General features: G+C 37.5%; 1 protein-coding gene across 1 annotated transcript in view; it reads left to right on the top strand.

The window, feature by feature from the left end:
- Nucleotides 1–9011: 9011 nt before the first annotated feature.
- The window catches only part of LOC127424611 (leucine-rich repeat neuronal protein 1-like), a 30727-nt gene continuing 16887 nt past the window's right edge, over nucleotides 9012–22851 (top strand). The window contains exon 1 of the mRNA XM_051669956.1: nucleotides 9012–9233. The gene's annotated coding sequence lies outside the window, so the exon portion shown is untranslated. The remainder of the gene's footprint in view (nucleotides 9234–22851) is intronic.

Below are 22851 nucleotides of genomic sequence, written 5' to 3'. Positions count from 1 at the left end.
TTCTATCCTTTTCTGTGTAATGTCATATCCAATTTTACAACTTTTACATTGCCATGAGGATGTAATGCTGTAAACCCTAAAACGACCATAAAACAACGATATAAACAACTTTACAGCGCAAATAATACACAAGTTTAAACAGAAGAATTAATGTAAGTGCTTTTATAAAATTATAAGCTTCACATTTCTGCCATTAAAGGAATAGTCCATCCAAAAATGAAAATCCTCCCATTATTTACTCACCCTCATGCCATCCTAGATGTGTATGACTTTCTGAAGAAGAATATTTCAGCTCTGTAGGTCCTCAGTGCAAGTGAATGAATTCCAAAATTTTGAAGCTCCAAAATACACATAAAGGCAGCATAAAAGTAATCCATTTGACTCCAGTGGTTCAATCCATGTCTTCTGAAGCGATATGCTAGGTGTGGGTGAGAAACAGATCAATATTTAAGTCCTTCTTTACTAGAAATTCTCCTTCCTGCCCAGTAGGTGGCGATATGCATTAAGAATGCAAATCGGCAAAAACAAAAGTAGAATGTGGAAGTAAAAGTGAAGATTTGTAGTAAAAAAGGACTAAAATATTGATCTGTTTCTCGCCCACACATATCATATCGCTTCTGAAGACATGGATTAAACCACTGGAGTTGTATGGATTACTTTTATGCTGCCTTTATGTGCATTTGGAGCTTTCAAATTTTGGTACCCGTTCACTAAGGACCTACAGAGCTGAAATAAAACCCTGTTTAAATTGTTCCTCCTGTAATAATTAATGTCTTTTCAAGCAGGTCTCTGAAAAGTCTGAGACAGTACGCCTAATTAGAGTCTGAATATCGCTTTCACAAGAGGTAAAATACTCCCGCTCTGCAGTCATATTTTTCTGTGCCACTTATGCAATGACCTTTTCCTCCGTACAACCAAAGTGAGATTGGAGCGAGAGAGAGAGAGAGAGAGAGAAGGAAGGGAAAAGAAAAGCAGACTGCTTTAAGAACAAAGAAAGAAAATGTTGTTGAATAATTCATAACTGTTCTGAAACTTGCGTGCACGCAACTCTGCATAGTTAGACTATAGATCACTGTTTCCCAACTGGTGGCTCGCAGTTCTGTTTGGGTCACCAACAGTAGGGAAAAACAGTGGTAAAACCAAGTAATGAAATGCAACTAACCATGTAATCGTCTATAATTAGGATAGCAAAATTGATAGGCTGATTAACTTTTAAAAGGGAGGAGAAAATGCTTCCCATATCTTTTATTGTTGACGTCAAATGTTGTGCATCCAGTTAAACTCTATAGTATTTTTGCACAAATTCATCTGTCACTTGGTAAAACTAGCTAAATTAGGCAGATGCCAACATGGACCACAATGTGTTTTGTGCAGTAATTACTGGCTTTTGAAACCACAGGAATTCAAGAGACATTTAGAAACCAAAATTTAACTTAATCCTATGTAATGGTAATCAATTGTATTTTGTTGGGCCTATGCAGTTTGTGATAATATTAGTACATTTCCATGTTTGACTTTTAGTATACATGTGTTTAATTATGTACAATTAACATTATTAGTTCTGTACTGGGTTTCCATTTTCCAATGTCCAGTGTAAAATCTGGGTCCTGAAGCAAAAACTATTGAGTAGCACTGCTCTAGATCCTTATTTCTCTCTTTCTCTCTCATGGGTTCCTTTCGCCTCACTCCAACGACCACGTGTCCTTTAGCATATACTGAATTACAATGACCTATTTTGTCAATGTCAGGCCCTAGCGAGGCAGGGAGAGCAGGCGGACTTTGGCGCTATGACAGTCATTAGAAGCGATGACTACAGCAAGGGCTCATAAACACAGCAAACATCTTCACCTAAATAACTGCACTCAATCTAACGCAAGAATGAGTCGAGACGCAGGAAATATCATATCAATATTCACAGCTGTAATATGTGTGTTGGCTTGTGTGGGGGGAGTTTATTGGGTTATTAACTTTATTATTACGTTTATTTGCTTCGTGAATACAAGATTGATTTAAAGAAGCCCTGTTATACACTTTCAGTAGTCTACGTAAGGTTTCTTGAACCAAAAATGTCAACCTGGTCTGATAGAATCACGTTACTATACCTATATTTTTGCAAAATGATTTTAACATGGCTTGTTGTTCGTATTGCAGCAGTTTGAACACTATGAACACTAGAGGCGCTACACCAACAATTACTTTTATTCCATTTCTCACAAATCATCTGTAAAAGGGCAGATTATCAGTTTATAAACACTTTTCACTCTTGTTCCTCACACAATACTATCTTATGACATCTAAACACTTTTACAATAGTGCAAGACTTGTGAGGCGATACATTTTAATGTTTGCATTACATAACCAACTTCATTTACAAGCTTGTTCATGCACAATAAAATTGCGAGGTAGCTCAACTGATAGAGCATTGCACTTGCGATACAAATGACCGAGGTACGAATCCTGATGAGAATAACGGGAGCAAGCTGGTACATGATAGCTGTGCGGTATGTGTAAACTTCACTCCCCTGCCTCAAGAGGCGCATTAACGACTGACGATAGAGGCTGTAGTCTTTAGCCTCCTTGTTAGCGTGCCCGCCTCCCATGCTAGCTGACGCCGGTTCAAATCTCGCTCGGAGAGCATGCAAGCCTACACGTGAGCCGAAAGTGTCATAGGGGCACAAAATCATGTGGTTGCTTTAGCAATTGCGTTTTTCATCACATATTTGCTTTTATAACACTATTGTTTATGTTTAAAGTTTGGGGTAGGGAGGTCATTTTTGTTACAGTAGTACACTGAAGATACACGCCCCACTTAAAATATGAAGTTCAAAAACAGCGCAGAAAAAGTCTAATAATAGATGTTTGAACATTCAGATTTGTTCCATCATGATAGAACAGTAACTTTCTGGCTTTTTTCAAGTTAACACTTTTCCCTAATGGCCTCTAGTGTGAGTCAGATGCGTGACTGTTTTGTGTGTAGGACTGGCTCATCCTTTTACACTGCCTTCATGATTCAGCTCTCCAACCCTAATGTTTTCATCAGTACATCTGCTCCAATTACACAAAAACATAACCTCAATAACACAAGTGCCCAAAACAGGATCAAAAGGCATAGATTACTCAAAAATGAAAGTTCTCTCTGTATGACATTCTGTCTCTCGTGGAACACAAAAGGAGATGTCCGTCAGGATGTTAGCCTCAGTCACTGTTCACTTTTAGAACTAACATTCTGTCTAAAGTGTCCTTTTTGTGTTCCACAGAAGAAACAAAGTCATACAGGTCTGGAACAATATGAGGGTGAGTAAATGATGACAGAAATTTCATTTTTGGGTGAACTATCCCTTTAAGGTACAATAAAAAATATATTTTCACTGAAAGGTAACTGGGTTGAAAAGAATGTTTGTAAGACTGACTGTACTCTGATCGTGCCATTTACAAGAGCAATTCACTTGGCCGTTTGTGTATCAGCACGCCTGTGAAGTTTCAGCCCGTCCCATGGACCGGCCCTGTGGGAATTAATATTTGCCTGCCTAATCCTGCCTAATCCCAGATTTCAGGGAATTTGATTGTTTTTCATCAAGCGTGGCAGAGCTGTTAGATAGCCACAGGTCTGATCCTGTGTTGAAACCAGGTAGTAATCGCGTTTGCATAATCAGTGACGAGAGGTTGCATTCAGAGGTTGCATTTTGCACCCTAACATATTTTTTTTTTCAGCCTGTACAGTTGAAAACAACTCACTTTACAATTCGCTTTTGGCGCCCCTCCATGGACATTTCACCTGGAAAATGGAGCTTATACATGCCCATATACGCCCAACAACAATTACCACTTTGGCCACTGGGGGCAGTGTTTCACATTTCAGTAAGCACAGAACAATTTTAGCTATAGAAAAGTCAACCTACTGTTTCCGATTTCACTCTGAGATCATTATGAAGCAAAGTGTTTGTTCCCTTAATGATTAATGTGCAAAATCTGATTACTATTGCTTCTACTTGTTAGGAATTTGAACAAACCCTTTGTTTTAAACTTTGACATGAAACTCATCCCACGTCGTCGGACATGAATGATACCTCAAATCAGAGACCCAAGAATTGATACTGATGATTTTCCTTGAAATTGTTTTTAGGTAGCCACTGATTTAAAAAATGATGATTTTTATGCATGTTTTATTTTGGGATGAATTTAAGAAAAAAATTATTATTATTATTATTATTTTAAGAAAATGAGGTGGATGTTTTAAAATCAGAACATAATTAATCAGACAAAAATTAATGAACAATTTTCCAATCAGTAAACATAATTAGCACAAAAACTTGCTTGGAAAATTGCTAAATAATTTCCAAAAGTATTAACAATTGTGTCAACTAGTGGTGACCTCAAGCTATGACAGTTAATATGCAACTTTGTTTCATGGCACAACAATTGTTGTGATATGTTCATATTTAATAAAAAAAAAAAATAAAAATAAATAAATAAATAAATAAATAAATAAATAAATAAATATATATCGGAACCACCCAGCATCACCCTAGCAACCGCAAAGCAACACAAAAAACATCTTAGCAACTGTGTAGCAATGCCCTGGCAACCACTCACAACACTTACCCATTGTTGTGGACAGTTTGTCACAGGCAAGCACCTCTCACATCTAGTTTCCTTTGTTAAAGAGGTTTCAAGAGTGCATTTTTACACCTTTTGCATATTAAAAATATGTAATGTAGAAGTTCAGCAAATTTGTGAGAAATTAAAATAAATGTTCTGTTGCCTAGCACTTTGAGGTTTGGTCTGTGGACTCGACTTGTATCCTTTGCTACCTATTAAGCAGCCAGCACAAACACAATATGTGCAAAGTGATGCAATATGTCAGTTTAATTTAAGAACATGTGCCAAGAACATGAATGTGAATTTAGATGTTTTATGCATTGCAAGCATCATGCTGGTGATGAACAATTTTACATCACAGTGCATGATTTGATCTAGTGAAAATGGGTAGCATGCACTTTTGTGCTTATTAAAATACAAAGAAAACACACGTCTTAATAAGGAATATTCCGGGTTCATTACAAGTTAAGCTCAGTCGACAGAATTTGTGGCATAATATTGATTACCACAAAAATACATTTTGACTTGCACCTCCTTTTCTTTAAAAAAAGCAGAAAATCTGGGTTACAGTGAGGCGCTTACAATGGAAGTGAATGGGGCACATTTTTTAACGTTAAAATACTCAAAAGTTTCAAAAGTATAGCCACAAGACAATATGCATGTAAACATGATTTTAGTGTGATAAAATCACTTACTAACCTTTTCTGTGTAAAGTTATATCCAATTTTACAACTTCCGTACCTTGACAATGTAATGTCAACAAACCCTATAATGTGGTCGAGCGCCCACCACCACAGACTGTAAAAATTACAATTTAAACAAATTTACACCTCAAATAATTCATGGGTTTTAACAGAAGATTGAATGTATGTGCTTTTCTAAAAATATATTCAAATTTCTGCCTTTAAACCCTCTAAAAACTGGCCACATTCACTTCCATTGTAAGTGCCTCACTGGAACCTCGTTTTTTGCTATTTTTAAAGAAAAGGAGGAACGAGTTGAAATTAATTTTTGTGGTAATCAACATTATGCCACAAATGCTGTCGATTGAGCTTAACTTGTGCTGAACCCGGAACATTCCTTTAAGAGATAGGAAGAGATACCACAACAGAGCCAAGCAGCTCAGCAAAATAACAAGGCTAAAAATCAAATACTCAATTTTTCATAATCTTTCCAAATATTTTTAATCTGTTCTCAACCCAATTCTTGTCTATCACATGCTGACTTTTGGGTCCATCCTGAAAATATTGACACCCATTTCAGAGATGATTACAAATTCAAAAATTACCACAGGGTCAGCACCTTGATGCTTGACAGTTCATAAGTTTTATGAATAGAAATTATAATGTTGATCTTCTTTTACAAACTGTGGGATTTAAAAGTACATTAATATAAAAGACAATTAGTGAATGGTCTAATTTGATAGAAATGTTTTCTGTACAAATTATTTTATCAGCATAACAATTTGAGTTAAAAGATGACAACATATTACGTGCAGGAATAGATTATGAACAAATACATGCAAAGGCTTGATATATCAGTCTATATGACCAGCCATAATGACACAATAATGACATCATATGCTTTCATATGCTTTACAAGCAATCATTACTAAGGCAAAGAGGAAAGATGAGTTTTTATTGTTATGTAATGAGACTGTAAACATTATCTGCCTCTGGCGAAGCCCCACGGGCCAAGCTGTTAGTCACCCTTTGTTTTGTTGTTTGTTTCATGCTGTTTTAATGGCCTCCATCTCCAAAGTAGCTGGATGAACATCCTGCCTAAAATAAAATGCTAAAAAAATACATCCACATAAATAATATATCCTGCAAAAAGTTTATTAGAACAAAAGCTAATGGTTTCAGTCTTTTATTTTACAATCTGATAAATTAACCATACATTCTGAGTGACAAAGAGAGCATATTTGATCAAACTTATCCAACACCAGGGAGCTGTTGAGAGAGAGGAGGCGTCCCAAAGAAATGTTTCATCCTGTGCAGGCTAGACCTCTAATCATGACAAAATAAAACTGAGAACTGAAACTGTCACAGTAAAAACACATGCACTGAAATGTCTGCATGGCAAAAACTGCAATTTGAGGATATCATATATTGCGTTATTGTTTTCCGATACAAATATCTTCAATTTATTTTGTCCGCTGTAGTGGATGTAAGTATTTACTGTATACTTCTACATACAGTATTTGTCCACTGTTGTGGATATAAGTGTACATGTATGTATATACTTGTATGTAAATAAAAGTATTTTGTTCAAATCTCACGCACCATACATGCCATTGTTTTAAATTCTGGTGAATCTTAAAGAAGACTGTGACGAGGAGGAGGGCTTGGCTGGGCCGTGAGGACGCACGGCCGGTGCTGAATCAGGTGATCGGCGAGAGAACAAGATAAAGAGGAGCCGGAGACGCCAGCTCGAGGGAGATAGAGACGCGTGCGGCCATGCTGCATGTGTGTCTGTGTTTGTCTTATGTTTTATGTTGTTTTACTTTCATTTATATCGTTAAACCTTTATGTTGACTGCTCAGCCGGTTCCTGCCTCCTTCTTGCCCATCCTTGAACTGTTACACTGGTGCAGAAACCCAGGAAGGAGGAAGGATGTGCCGACAAGGAGTCCTCGCCGCTGACTGAGAATCGCGACGCCGAGGGAGTGGCACTGGAGCTCTGCGTCAACCGGCAACCGAAAGGGACGGCTGAGGGGTCCAGTGCCATCACCTGGAGTCGTGGTAGGAAGCAGAACAGGGAGCTGAGGGTCACTCGATGGCGTGTCTGGGGCCAGCGAACCCGTCTCTCTCTCTCCCTCGAACTGGCGTCTCCTGCTCCCCATTATCTCGCTCTCCCGCTGATCACCTGATTCAGCACCAGCTGTGCATCCTCACGCCCAGCCACGCCCTCCTGTTCATCACAAAGACATATGGAGCTTTTCTTTGATACCAAATTAATAATATTAGTATGTGATAAGATATTTATTTTCCAATAATTTTTTTTGTTGTTGAAAAATATGCTAAAACCAGAGGTTTTAATTAAAACTGAAAAATAAATAAAGAAAATTTTTTGTTTGATTCTTTTGTTTCATTTAAAAAAAAAAATAATATAAATAAAACAAATTAAAATAAAAAATAAAGGTTACTGAACATGAAAATTAATTAAAAAAAAGCAGAATAAGAAAAATATAATTTATAACTTATATAGAAAAATAGAAAATATATTCTATTAAATAATAAAATATATACAGTGAATAACTATCTATCTATCTACAGTATGTGTATATATATATATATATATATATATATAGATATATATAGATATATATATATATATATATATATATATATATATATATATATATATATATATATATTTGTAACTACAAATATAATTATAATAAATAAATAAATAAATAAATGTTATTTTGTTTATTCAATCATGTTAAATATAAGGAAATCAAATAAAAATACAATACAAAATAAAGGTTTCTAGACATAAAAATTAATAAAAAATAAAAAAGATTGTTTATAGAAAAATATTGTTGTTATAGAATATATATTTATATATATATATATATGTACACACACACACACACACATACAGCATGTATAGCGTATATATATATATATATATATATATATATATATATATATATATATATATATATATATATATATATACTAACTCCATGGTTGTTGATGGAAAATTAGATTTTTAAATAAAATTAATTACAAGGAAAAATAAATAAATAAATACACAAATAAATATGTAATTTTATTTATTCTAATATATTAAATATAAAGAAAATAAATAAGAAAAGCAAAATAAAAATAAAAATCTTATAGAAATTCTCTATAAATATAACTTTTACATTAAGCTAATATTACATATTAAGTCTGTTTACGAGTCACTCTCCATCAAGCCTTTCCATCAAAGAGGAAATAAATATTTAAAATAAAATATCTAATATCTTTCTTATACATCAAAAAATAAATAAATAAATAAATAAAAATAATAATACAAATATATATATATATATATATATTAAAAAATGCCAACACCTTTATGTTTGCTGGGTCTCAAGAGGATAAAAAGGATTGTTTGTTTGTTTCTGATATCAGATCATATCACAATATCATGCTTTTGCCTAAAACAGAAATATGAGCCGTTGACCTAATCTATGATCTCAAGGTTTATTCTTTATGCCTGACGCTGCCGCAGGAGCGGTAAACCTGAAGGTAGAGCGAAAACGGGACCATTACATCATTGCTGTGAGACAGAACGAAGAGGCGAAGCGACCTCGTCTGACTCTCCTATTGGTTAATGTCAGCGCAAGGGGGAGATGCGAAGGGGCGTGGCTTAAGCGTGTAAGGGCGCTTCAAATACACTGTAAAAGATGCATAAAGGGACGCTGCTGATGCTGATGCTGATGCTGAGCTTGCGATGCGAGAATAATTTCAAGGTTTGAAACGGACCGAGCGGGTTATGATGGACTTTATCTTTAGGATAAAACAAACAAACGCGAAATACAGTCAAGTGTCAACAGTAGAAGAGAATATTGGCTCAAATTGCAAAGTAATTGTGCAGAAATAGGTGAGCGCGAGAGCCTGGATCCCACGATCGTTGGAGGTAAGGGCGTTTCTAAAAGCATCTCTTTGAAATTCGTAGCATTCCGTTCGGAAGTTACAAAGTTGCAAACTGATGCCACGTCATAAAGAGATCTAAACTGCTGGGAAATGCGCAGTATATACTTCTTGTTGAAAGACTGAGGTTGTGTTCTTAAGTTTGACTGTCTTTCTTTTGGTTTTTCGGTTGTTCTTTCATGAGGGTAGCTATCAAATCCTTCTCACCTCTTGGACTCAGTAACCCTGTATTAAAAATCTGAAGTGGATCATTATTATTAATGTAATTATTAGACATTAATAATAAAATCATTATTAGACACCTCATAAAGCCAATCTTGTTTATTTGTATATTTTTGTTTGCTATTTATTTTGTTTGTCTTTATTTTTCATTTGGGTCACACGTCACATTACAGTTTCATGTTATAGTGTAATTACAGAGAAACGTACTGCTTGCAGATTATTATCGGCTTTATAGGAAATTCTTATAGTAACAACATATATAACTTGTACATTGTAATTTAAAGTATTACTTGTTGTTTGCTTGTTTAGCATCCTTGCTGTTACAGTCATGACTGTATATTCATACAACAGGGTTAAGGGTCTACAAGTGATTGCATACTGATGTGATGCACCTTAATTTTCAATTTTATCTAAGTCATTTTAAAATAATGTTGTTGTTGGTAAAAGGTTGTTCGATCAAAAATATTTAAAGTCACATAAGTGCATTTGCAATTGTGTAAGTTATGATTTATCATTTAAGAAGATATGATGTAGACGAAGGAACAGTGCATCATAACCTCTGGTATGGTTGTTTTTTAATGGCCTCATTTTGGCAGTGTACCTTCAAAGATGTTTTCTGGTTTGAGTACCTTCATATTTCTGCTTGCATTTGTTGAACAAAAATGCGCTGTTTAATTATAGCTGCTCCTGCTCTAAATAAAACCATGCAGAAGAATTCTGAAGTAGCAAACCAGGAGAAAATTGCCCCTGGGAATATGAGTGAATGCAGCAGAGACAGCCCAGGAACCCTTAGTAGTCATAATGGATGCTCACATCTTCAGTTCATGTGATCTCACACTCCATTTGATTATTAAGTGCTCCGTTCCCTATTTCTTACTGCTTTAATGATAGAATCCCAGAGTGAAATTTTATCCTCAGATCTTTGTTCATTAAATTGACTGTAAAACTCAGTGTATGCATGTCTATTCCAAGATTTGACATTGGATATCAAATGGCAATCCAAGACAGTAATGAAATTATTTATTGTTCATATGTAAACAAAAATGTACTTAAAATCAAACACTTAAATCAAACATTCAAACACTTAAAGGGACAGTCCACCAAAAAAATAAAATTCTGTCATTATTTACTCACCCTTGTGTTATTCCAAACCTTGTCTCAGCCTCAGACTAGGGATGGGCATTTTCTAGTAATTTTGTAGTTGAAAACCCACAAAAAATGAGTACCCTGTTACTTGTAAATTAAAATGCATGTTAAAAATAACACCTTTGACACATACGTGAAGCTTATATTTTGTTTTATTCACAAACGTTAGCAAGAACGGTTTCAAAAGAAGATAAGTTAAGCAAACTATGCTTTTCTTTAGGAAAAAATTAATAAATAAATGAACAATATGTATTAATAAAATTGGAAAACAAAAAAGATTTAAAAATAACAGTGAAAAATATTTGCTCTCAGCCGGATCTTAGGTAGAAACCAATACTGATGGTATGAGTGTAATGCACATATATAAATTGTGAGTCTATATAAAGGCTATCACATTTGTATAATTTCACATGTTATAATTCAGAAAAACAAGTGTTTTTTTTTTTTTTTTGGGTAGTAAAATTACAAGTATTACTTTGTCATTTAGCTTGGCTTTGCTTTATAAGCACAGACGCCATTACACGTCTTCTCTCATACATCACCTCAACACCACACATATCCACAGCGCCCCCAGTGGACTCAGTTGTAACTGCGAGATTTACTGAAAGATTCAGAGGGAAAACGGTGTAATTCAGTGCTGCTCACGGCAGGCAAATGCGGAAAGTAAAAATGAATTTGCGATATTCGAGTAGTGTTTTTAATACTCGTGTATCAGGGGATCTGGGTAGCTCAGCGAGTATTTATGCTGACTACCACCCCTTGAGTCGCGAGTTCGAATCCAGGGTGTGCTGAGTGACTCCAGCCAGGTCTCCTAAGCAACCAAATTGGCCCAGTTGCTAGGGAGGGTGGAGTCACATGGGGTAACCTCCTCGTGGTCACGATTAGTGGTTCTCGCTCTCAATATGGCGCGTGGTGAGATGCGTGGATTGACTGTCTCAGAAGCGGAGGCAACTGAGACTTGTCCTCCACCACCCGGATTGAGGTGAGTAACCGCGCCACCACGAGGACCTACTAAATAGTGGGAATTGGGCATTCCAAATTGGGAGAAAAGGGGATTAAAAAAAAAAAACTACAAAAACATACTCGAGTAGCGGATGCAGAACGAGTACTCGATTACTTGATTTCTCGTGCGCATTCCTACCTCAGACAGCACGCCCACGGATTGCCCACAGTCCGTGCTCTAATGTCTGATGCACACAGCACACAAAATTGGAAAACGCTTTCTCAAACAATTAGCACAAATCTTTTTGACTGGTTTGATGGAACTTCCGCATAGAAGCATACAGGTGTTTTTATCAGTCCGCCTGGAAAAAGAGTCGTGTTCACAAGGTTCTGTATTAATACAATGAATGCTTTTAAGGACAAAATTATGAGCAGATTTGCCCAAGTTTGCCGTAATGATATCAAATCTTTTCATTTGAGTTTTGTTTGAGGCATGTTGCAGGAAGAATATCAGAAATCTACAAGCTGCATATTCTGCTTTGTTTACTTAGTTATATGTCTGTGAAATTCTCTGTGATGATGTTTTCTGTACTTTACTTAGACACTCTGCACATTTTCTGCTATTCTCCCATGTGTTTTCTGTGCAATCGCTTGCGGAGATTGCTGTGCACATATATAAATGATTTATTTCCCCATTTCTGTCTTTTATTATGGTACATCTTCGATAACCCTGCCCTTAAACCACACGTAATGGCAAAACCAACTGCTAGATGATTATACAGTGTGTTTAGTTGCATTTTATTATTTGCATTTAGCATTGTTTTATCCCTGCTGTCCGCAACCCTATCAGACCCCATGACACAAAACTTTTGGGTTGAGAACCACTTACATATTGTACATTCCTGACATAGTTTTGGCCTACAATGGTGGACAGTTACTACAAGTGATATTTTAACGCGTATAGAAAAAGTACAGATTCTTTCTTTGTAAAAAGTTCTAACCCTGAGAGCGCCAAATCAGGCCTCTCACTGCAAGACAAGAGTTGCATTAGTTATGAATGTTGCACACACAGTTAGAAGTGCCATGGTGAGCTCACAAACCCTATTTTAATCCACACACAATTCTCTAGTGGAGGTGTTTGTAAGTTACTCCGGCATTATCAAGTTGTTAATGCCACTCACTGTGAGCTGAGGCTGTGTTATGTGTGCGCTGACTCAGTGTGAAGTGTCCACCTCCTGACCGTGCGGGATGTGGGATGCGTCTCTCCAGCCTGAGTGGAGAAAGAGTTTCTGTATGTGCTTTGCATAATGCACTGTAGTATTTATTTTGTAGAGAGCAGCACCATTACATTTGTTTGAAGAGGGCCATGTTGGGGAAGCTACAGAAAAAGTTGTCACTTTTTAAGCAGCAACATATTCAAGATTTCGAATTAGTTAAACCACAGTCAAGTTACTTTACCCTGCTGAAAAGCTTAAACCAGCTACGATGGTTTGCTGGTCTTGGCTGGTCTCCCAACCTGGTCTGTTTGCAAGTTTTAAAAGGGATTTCGACACTTTTTTTAGCTGGTCAGACTGGGAGACCAGCTAAACCAGCTTAAACACGCTAAGATCAGCAAATCATCTTAAGATGGTTTAAGATGTTTTTTCTAACAGGGTTTAGCTAAACTGCAAGACAAGCTACTAACAAGAAGTAGCTACTTAGAGGAATATTCTGAGTTCAAAACAATTTAAGGTCAATCAGCAGCATTTGTTACATGATGTTTATTTCCACAAAGATATTTTCAACTCATCCCTCATTTATAAAAGAAAAATTATAAAATAAAACACGGTGGTTACAGTAAGACACTTACAATGGAAGTGAATGAGGCCATTCCATAAATATGAAAATATACAAGTTTTTTTAAATTATAGCTACGAGACGTAAACATTTTTATGTATTAACATGATTTAAGTGTGATAAAATGAGAAATTTACCAGCGTTACAGCATTTTACCAGATTACGCATTACGTCGTCACGATAGCAAAGTTGTAAAATTGGAAATAACTTTGCGCAGATAAGGATAGTTAATGAATTTATCACACTAAAATAATGTAGACATGTATAATGTTTACATCTTGTGGCTATACTTTTGAAACCTTAATGTTTATGAACTGGCCCATTCACTTTCATTGTAAGTGCATTAATGTAACCACGATTTTTGCCTTTTTTAAAGAAAAATAAAACAAGGGATGAGTCCAAATATATTTTGTGGTTGGTTATCAACACTGATTGAGCTTAACTTGTATTGGCCCAGAACAGTCCTTTAATGGAGCAATGTATTTTAAAATATATAACTATCCAGCTTTATAATTTAGAATCAAGCAATATTTCTCTGGCACTAAAATAACAAGGGACAATCTGTTTGTCCAACCAATGACAGAAGGGCAAGTATTTAGGAAACCTGTTTGAAAACATTATTTTTGCCATACCTTTTTGTAAATATTGTTTTTGTTGAAAACAATATTCTGTTTGGCCAATATTTCAACATGAGGCTGAGTGAATGATTGAGTTAGTAGCATCGCTTATTTTAGTTAGTTAGTTCCCAACACTGGAGAGGTTAAAAAGAGTTATTGAGAACCTGTGGTACTGTCGCGAGTCATGGACGTGGCCCGGTTGCAAAGAGAATTCCCGGACGTGTTCTCATTCCTTCCCAGTCATATGAACCTCATAAAACACCATATCGAAACAACCCCAGGGGTAGAGGTATGCAGTTGTCCCTACCGATTACCCGAGCACAAAAGAAAAGTGGTTCGGGAAGAATTAAAGGCCATGCTCGATATGGGGGTAATAGAAGAATCCCACAGTGACTGGTGCTGGTTCCGAAGAGTGACGGTTCGGTCCGGTTCTGTGTGGATTATAGAAAGGTCAATGAGGTGTCTAAATTTGACGTGTATCCAATGCCTCGTATTGACAAACTGCTCGATCGGTTGGGCGTGGGACGCAAGGCAGAACCCCTTATCACCAATGTCCCGTGAGAAAATGGCCTTCTCCACACCGTTTGGCTTACACCAATTCGTGACCCTTCAGTTCGGTTTGTTTGGGGCCCCGGCTACGTTTCAGTGCCTTATGGACCAAGTCCTCAGACTGCACTCCGCGTACGCTCCTGCCTATCTGGATGACATCATTATATACAGTAATGATTGGCAGCAGCACATGCAGCATCTGAGGGCGGTTCTGAGGTTGCTGTGATGGGCGGGACTCACGGCAAACCCCAAGAAATACGCAATTGGACGGGTGGAGGTAAGGTATCTGGGGTTCCACTTAGGTCACGGGCAAGTGCGACCCCAAATTGATAAGACTGCAGCAGTTGCGGCCTGCCCGAGACCCAAGACCAAAAAGGAGGTGAGACAGTTCCTGTGGCTGGCTGGCTATTATAGAAGGTTTGTGCTTAATTATTTGGACGTCACCAGCCCGCTGACCTATCTCACTAAAAAGGGAGCCCCAGACCCGGTCCAGTGGTCGGAGCCGTGCCAACAGGCTTTTATGCAGGTGAAAGCCGTGCTTTGTGGCGGGCATGTTCCTGATTTTGCTCTCCCTTTTGTTGTACAGACCGATGCTTCGGACAGGGGGTTGGGAGCCGTGTTGTCCCAGGTGGTCGAGGGGGAGGAGCGCCTGGTGCTGTACATCAGCCAGAAGCTTGCGGCGAGAGAGGCGAGGTACAGCACCGTTGAGAAGGACTGTCTGGCCATCAAGTGGGCGGTCCTCACCCTTCGGTACTACCTCCTGGGATGGGCTTTCACCCTCAGTTTGGACCATGCCCCACTACAGTGGCTCCATCGCATGAAGGATACCAACATGCGGATCACCTGTTGGTGTCTGGCTCTTCAGTTTTTTAAGTTCGAGGTGGTCCACAGGTCGGGGGCGCAGATGGCTGTTGTGGACTTCCTTTCCAGAAATTGGGGTGGGGGGGAGTACTAGGCAGGCCGGATGGCTCCCTGGCCTGAGTCGGGCGGTGGGGGTATGTGGTGGTAGGGGAATGGTTGAGCGCCAGCTTGTGAATGGAGAGCGAGATCAGGAGATGAGAACGGTAAGGATAATCACCTGGCAATGATTGTCTCTAACAGCTGTTTGTCATTGCATTGAGCGTTGGAGACGGATTTAGGAGCAAGCCAGACGCCAGTGAGGCAGAGAGAGCTATGCACACACACTCTGCTGTTCATATGAGCTTTTGAGAATTGTGCTGAAAAACGAGTTTGTTCTGGTTATTAGAACAAATACCTTTTGTGCTGAATTTCGCAAACTCCCGTGAAAAATCTATTATATTTATGTGTATTGAAACTGTTGTAATAAATAATGTTTTTAAAGTGTTTAGGCTACCAATGAATTTATAAATACTATAAATTATTTTTAGAAAGACTAGCTACATTGACCTAACCACAGAAATGGGAAGCCATTATGGTCTTGTATGCTTATGGCTTTGCATTGTACATAGAAATTAGGAAATAAGCTGGCCTTGTTTTGTAAAATGGCACTTTTATATTAATTTAACAATGCATTTCTTTAATTTCCGTTTTTCTCCCCAATTTGGAATCAATCAAATCAATCAAATCACTTTATTGTCACACAGCCATATACACAAGTGCAATGGTGTGTGAGATTCTTGGGTGCAGTTCTGATCAACATAGCAGTCGTGACAGTGATGAGACATATACCAATTTACAATAACATCAAATTAACACAGCACAATTTAAACATCTGATATACACATAATTACACACAACAATATGCAAATAATAACATACACTGTACAGTATACTATACGCGGTTTTTGTTTTTTTGGGGGGTTTTTTTGTGGGTTTTTTTACTATATAGATACACATTATTCAATAAAAATTAAAAATAAAAATATATAAAAAAAAGTATATATATATATAGAATGTACAGTATTGTACTGTATTGACATTCAGGCTGTCGGTTGATAGTCAGAATGCCCAATTCCCAATGCGCTCTAAGTCCTTGTGGTGGCATAGTGACTCACCTCAGTCCGAGTGGTAGAGGACGAATCTCAGTTGCCTCTGAGACCATCAGTCTGCACATCTTATCACGTGGCTTGTTGAGCGCGTTACCGCGGAGACATAGCGTGTGTGGAGGCTTCACACTATTCTCCACGGCATCCACGCACAGCTCACCACGCACCCCACCGAGAGTGAGAACCACATTATAGTGACCACGAGGAGGTTACCCCATGTGACTCTACCCTCCCTAGCAACTGGGCCAATTTGGTTGCTTAGGAGACTTGGCTGGAGTCACTCAGCCCGCCCTGGATTTGAACTCACGACTCAAGGGGTGGTAGTCAGCGTTTTTACTCATTGAGCTACCCAGGCCCCCAACAATGCATTTGTTCATTTGGAAACAGTTCTCTTGAGTCCTATGAAGACAAATTAGAAACATTGAGTGAAATATAGCAATATATCATAATTTGAATCGCAATACACCAAAAATAAAGAATCGCAATTATGTCGTATTGTGACCTAAATATCGATATTATATCGTATCGCCAGTTACCTTGTGATTCCCACCCCTAATTGATATAATGTGCTTTCAGAAACAGGCTCAACTGTCACACTGAATAGGGTAAGTGAAGGTCTATATATTTTATTCACGCTATGCGTATATAGTGTATATTTATATTAATTTAAATAGTGTGTCAAGTAGTATTTCTAGGGGCGGCCCAAACTCAAACTAGAATAGTTTACCCAGAAATCATAATTTACTCAATATCAGGTCATTTCAAACCAGTGGGAAACATATTGCTTATGTGAAACACGAAAGGTGATTTTTTTTAAAGATATCATGGCAAATATTCTTCCTTATAGTGAGTAAATAATGACAGAATTTTCATTCTTGGGGGTGATATTTCCATTACATTTAGTACATGACTCTTGCCAGAGATTGTCCCAACATCAGTTTTACAGCCTCAAATATCACAAGAAATTAATATTTCTCTGTAATGTTTCATTAGAAGCACTTAAATAATGACTCTTACATCTATTTTTTCACTCGGCCCACTCTCCCAGCAACAGTTCTCAGTTTTTATTTTTTTGACACCAATAAGTGTGTAGATATGGACAATTATCTAACTAAGTGAGTGTGTGTGTGGATGAATTGTGTTAATTTTAAACTCATTCTATTTACCTCAGCAGCACTGTGATAGTGTAAATAACTTTACTGGACCTCCAATTGCATATATTGGCTTTAAAAAAGGAACACTTAGAATTTTCATGTTTTTTCCTTGCAAAAATGCTTACACCTGCTTGTCAATGATTCAGTATGCATCCCATTTAAGTGCTGCACTAGCTTCAGTACACATTTTGTGCTCTTATTTGGATCTCTTTACAGCTTTGGATGTTACATTTTATACAATGTTGAAATGTATGAAATGTAAAAGGTGTGTTAGGTCATACAGTATTATTCATTAAAAGTGACATTTGGAAGTCCTGGAAACCTGTTTGCAAACAGTCATTATTTTTACACTTAAATAATTCATATGTAAAAAATTCAACATGCAGTGTTGGTTGGTTTTTCCTTATTTAATTTATTAAAAGCAAAAGCCCTAGATGACATCATATCCTGATGATTGTCATAAAACCTGTCAAAAAAATATCCTGGTCCTATTTTACTCCGAAATCAAAAGATACAAATAAGGAATTTTATTTTGCATATAGAAAATAAAGACTATTTGAGGGGCTTTACGATTTTTTACATTGTGACATTATTTTCATGATGGTTACGCACATTTTACCCCCGAATTCTCATTGCCACAATGCAATAAAAATATGATCATCTTTTCTTCTTTTTTTGCATTGCGGTAATGAGAATTGGGGAGTAAAATTGCTAAACTATCATGATGATGTTCTTTTATTATTATTTTAATTGTAAAGTGCTGTATATCTATACTCAGTAGTAGCACTCCTTTGAAACGGCTTTTAATTTTTGCTGATTTTAATATTTAAAAAAAAAATCAATGTTACAGCATTTTTTTTTTTTTTTTTTTTTTTACTGTAATAAAGTAAAAATAATGACATGTTGTGGTAATGAGAATCATCATTGATAACAATGGGAACAGTTAAAGTAAATGTCAGGACGTATTAGGGTATGGGAGGTATTACAGTAAAGAGAATTAGGGGTAAAATGTGTTTAAGTGTCCTGAAAATGTTACAATTTTAAACATCTTATTGGTTCTAAATGTAGGCTTCATTTTCTTTATATACAGGTGCATCTCAATAAATTAGAATGTCATGGAAAAGTTCATTTATTTCAGTAATTCAACTCAAATTGTTAAACTCGTGTATTAAATAAATTCAATGCACACAGACTGAAGTAGTTTAAGTCTTTGGTTCTTTTAATTGTGATGATTTTGGCTCACATTTAACAAAAACCCACCAATTCACTATCTCAAAAAATTAGAATATTTTGACATGCCAATCAGCTAATCAACTCAAAACACCTGCAAAGGTTTCCTGAGCCTTCAAAATGGTCTCTCAGTTTGGTTCACTAGGCTACACAATCATGGGGAAGACTGCTGATCTGACAGTTGTCCAGAAGACAATCATTGACACCCTTCACAAGGAGGGTAAGCCACAAACATTCATTGCCAAAGAAGCTGGCTGTTCACAGAGTGCTGTATCCAAGCATGTTAACAGAAAGTTGAGTGGAAGGAAAAAGTGTTGAAGAAAAAGATGCACAACCAACCGAGAGAACCGCAGCCTTATGATTGTCCAGCAAAATCGATTCAAGAATTTGGGTGAACTTCACAAGGAATGGACTGAGGCTGGGGTCAAGGCATCAAGAGCCACCACAAACAGACGTGTCAAGGAATTTGGCTACAGTTGTCGTATTCCTCTTGTTAAGCCACTGCTGAACCATAGACAACGTCAGAGGCGTCTCACCTGGGCTAAGGAGAAGAAGAACTGGACTGTTGCCCAGTGGTCCAAAGTCCTCTTTTCAGATGAGAGCAAGTTTTGTATTTCATTTGGAAACCAAGGTCCTAGAGTCTGGAGGAAGGGTGGAGAAGCTCATAGCCCAAGTTGCTTGAAGTCCAGTGTTAAGTTTCCACAGTCTGTGATGATTTGGGGTGCAATGTCATCTGCTGGTGTTGGTCCATTGTGTTTTTTGAAAACCAAAGTCACTGCACCCGTTTACCAAGAAATGTTGGAGCACTTCATGCTTCCTTCTGCTGACCAGCTTTTTAAAGATGCTGATTTCATTTTCCAGCAGGATTTGGCACCTGCCCACACTGCCAAAAGCACCAAAAGGTGGTTAAATGACCATGGTGTTGGTGTGCTTGACTGGCCAGCAAACTCACCAGACCTGAACCCCATAGAGAATCTATGGGGTATTGTCAAGAGGAAAATGAGAAACAAGAGACCAAAAAATGCAGATGAGCTGAAGGCCACTGTCAAAGAAACCTGGGCTTCCATACCACCACAGCAGTGCCACAAACTGATCACCTCCATGCCACGCCGAATTGAGGCAGTAATTAAAGCAAAAGGAGCCCCTACCAAGTATTGAGTACATATACAGTAAATGAACATACTTTCCAGAAGGCCAACAATTCACTAAAAATGTTTTTTTATTGGTCTTATGATGTATTCTAATTTTTTGAGACAGTGAATTGGTGGGTTTTTGTTAAATGTGAGCCAAAATCATCACAATTAAAGGAACCAAAGACTTAAACTACTTCAGTCTGTGTGCATTGAATTTATTTAATACACGAGTTTCACAATTTGAGTTGAATTACTGAAATAAATGAACTTTTCCATGACATTCTAATTTATTGAGATGCACCTGTAAATAAAGTATGATTTAATTTTTTGTTTTGTATTGATTTGGGTATAAATATGACCAGGACTTTTCCTTGACAGGACAATTAAACAGTTTTGTGGAGGATATCTATCTGAATGGAGCACAATGTAATAGAGCACCTGTGAAGTGTAGCTTGAGTTTGGTAATATTGCGTCAGAGGGTGATGGAAGGTCAAGGGAGGAAATGAGGTCACAAGGTGTTGACAATTTGTGACGTTCCATATGCAGCACTCCTTCTCACCAGTTAACAGATTTTTTCCCTTCTTTACCCAATAGCAAAAGGCAAGGATGAAAATTAAAGACCTGACTGCAGTGATCTCAATAATTAATAACCCATTCATTAATTTTTCATTGACACCAATTCGTTGGCAGATGTGAGGGGCTGTGTTCAGGCATGTCAAATAAAAAGGAAAAGGAAACTTTCTAAAAGAGGGATCTGCCCCAGAGGGTTATCGGTTACATGCCAGGTTACAATTTACTGTTACTGTAGACTGTGTAATCTGTGTATAGAGAGCTGCGGAACTGCAACTCTGTACATATCGTAAATGGGTCATTCATACAATTCAGTGACATTCTGGCTTTTAAATTTATTTAAAAAAATAAAACATACTTTTACAAGTTTCTTCATGTTTCATCATTACAGGGACATGTTAAAGATTGTATTAGTCATACTGGTAAAGCTAAATTACTAAAAAATTCAGATGTCCACCCAGTTAAATGGGCAGCATCAGGGTTGACAATAACTGTCATGTATTCCTGTTTTTGTCTCGACTTTTATGTTGAAATTCTTGTTTAGTTCCCTGTTCCTGTTTCCTGTGTTAGTTTTGTAGTCCTTTGTAGTTTTATTTCATGATTGGTTCACCCGGATTGTTTCCCCAGGTGTTCCTCATTCCCTGATTGTTTCCCCAGATGTTCCTTGTTTCCCCTGGTTAGTTTGTCAGTCTTCACATGTGTTGTCATGTTCTGTGCCTGGTTTCCCGTGTTTTGTTTCATTTTATTCTGAGTACTTTGTTTATCTTTTTGTTCTATTAAAAGCTGCATTTAGATCCTCATTCCTCGCCTGCCTCGTCACAATAACAAGGTGGACATTCAATGGTCCGAAGCCCTCCGTCCTTCTCCAGAATGAGGAAGTAACGGCTGTAAATCCCGCTGTGTGTGTCGCAGTCTGTGCATGCAACACCAGCACATCCTGTGGTCTGACCACAGATTATACTCGATCGTTGTAAATGCCAGCTTTGACATGCCCGTGAGGACTTGCCACGCATTCGCATGGCAGGACAGCAGGCTTATTAATTCATATGAAACTGCCTCTATCACATTCTTTACGAGAAGATTGTGTATTTCGGCTCGTAACCCCGGCACGTCTTTGGACGGAACTGTGGAAGACAGAACACCGTTGAAACGAAGCGGCCAACATGCAAATTGGATCGTATAACCATGCTCGATCGTTTTTAGCACCCAGTCGGAATGCCAGTAAGAGCTCGACACGCGGCCATGTAATGGGAAAGAAGGCAATTTGGTATGTTCATAACATGATATAATGCGCTACTTAACATTGGGAAGTGGTTGTGCAAAATGTATGGGCTTTGAAGTGGGAAAGCCCTTTATTGACAAAGTGTGAGCATCTTGTGTGAGCCCTGTACTCTTTTTGCAATCTTTTTATGTTCATACATGTTATAATGCACCACTCACCATTGGGAAGCGGTTGTAATTAGCCATTCACCATTAGCGGTCATAATACAATGACCAGGAAGAAGAGATAAAGGGAGAGAAAATGCTTAACATGAAAATAGTGTATTTCTCATTGGATTAGTGTCGTTGTTTTGGCAGTAAATAGTGTTTATCATAAGGGAAATGAAAGAAAATGTGTTTTCACTAAACCTGTACTACTGTACTTTTCATTAATGCAGTAATGCAGTTTTTCTTACCTCTCTCTCTTCCAGAACGAGCTCTGACATATGCAATAAAATGTAATGGCATGTCATGAATAGGTGCATTAACTGACGTTTTAAAATCCCAATGGTGGGAAACAATTAACATGCACTCGACTGCTATATGATTTTGACAAAATGATCTTGCTTCTGACAGAAAACATGACAGAAGACGTCCACTGATTGTCACTGATCTTTCCCCCAGCCGTTTCTGTCAAGTGTAGCATCTTTGTAAAGCAACATCGGATATCTCACACAACTCACGCAAAAGTTGTGTGTTTCAGGTCCATTTCAGGCCATTTCTGTGGGGAGCAATGCTATAACGTCTTGCTCTCCATTGCTGTTCTTTGCTATGATCTGTAGTCACATGGATGTACATTTTTCATACCATTACAGTTTAATGATTTGCAGTAACAACACATTGATGTTGTGCGTATTATTCTGTGAACTTTGCAGAGTTTGAATTATCAGGACGTTTGCATGTCTCCAGCAAACATAATTGCTTTTAAAAGCTCAAAGG

The sequence above is a fragment of the Myxocyprinus asiaticus genome, chromosome 33, assembly GCF_019703515.2.
Source record: "Myxocyprinus asiaticus isolate MX2 ecotype Aquarium Trade chromosome 33, UBuf_Myxa_2, whole genome shotgun sequence".
NCBI classification, from domain to species: Eukaryota; Metazoa; Chordata; class Actinopteri; order Cypriniformes; family Catostomidae; genus Myxocyprinus; species Myxocyprinus asiaticus.
Note: the sequence above shows the minus strand (reverse complement) of the source record. Positions and strands in the feature narration are given on the sequence as shown.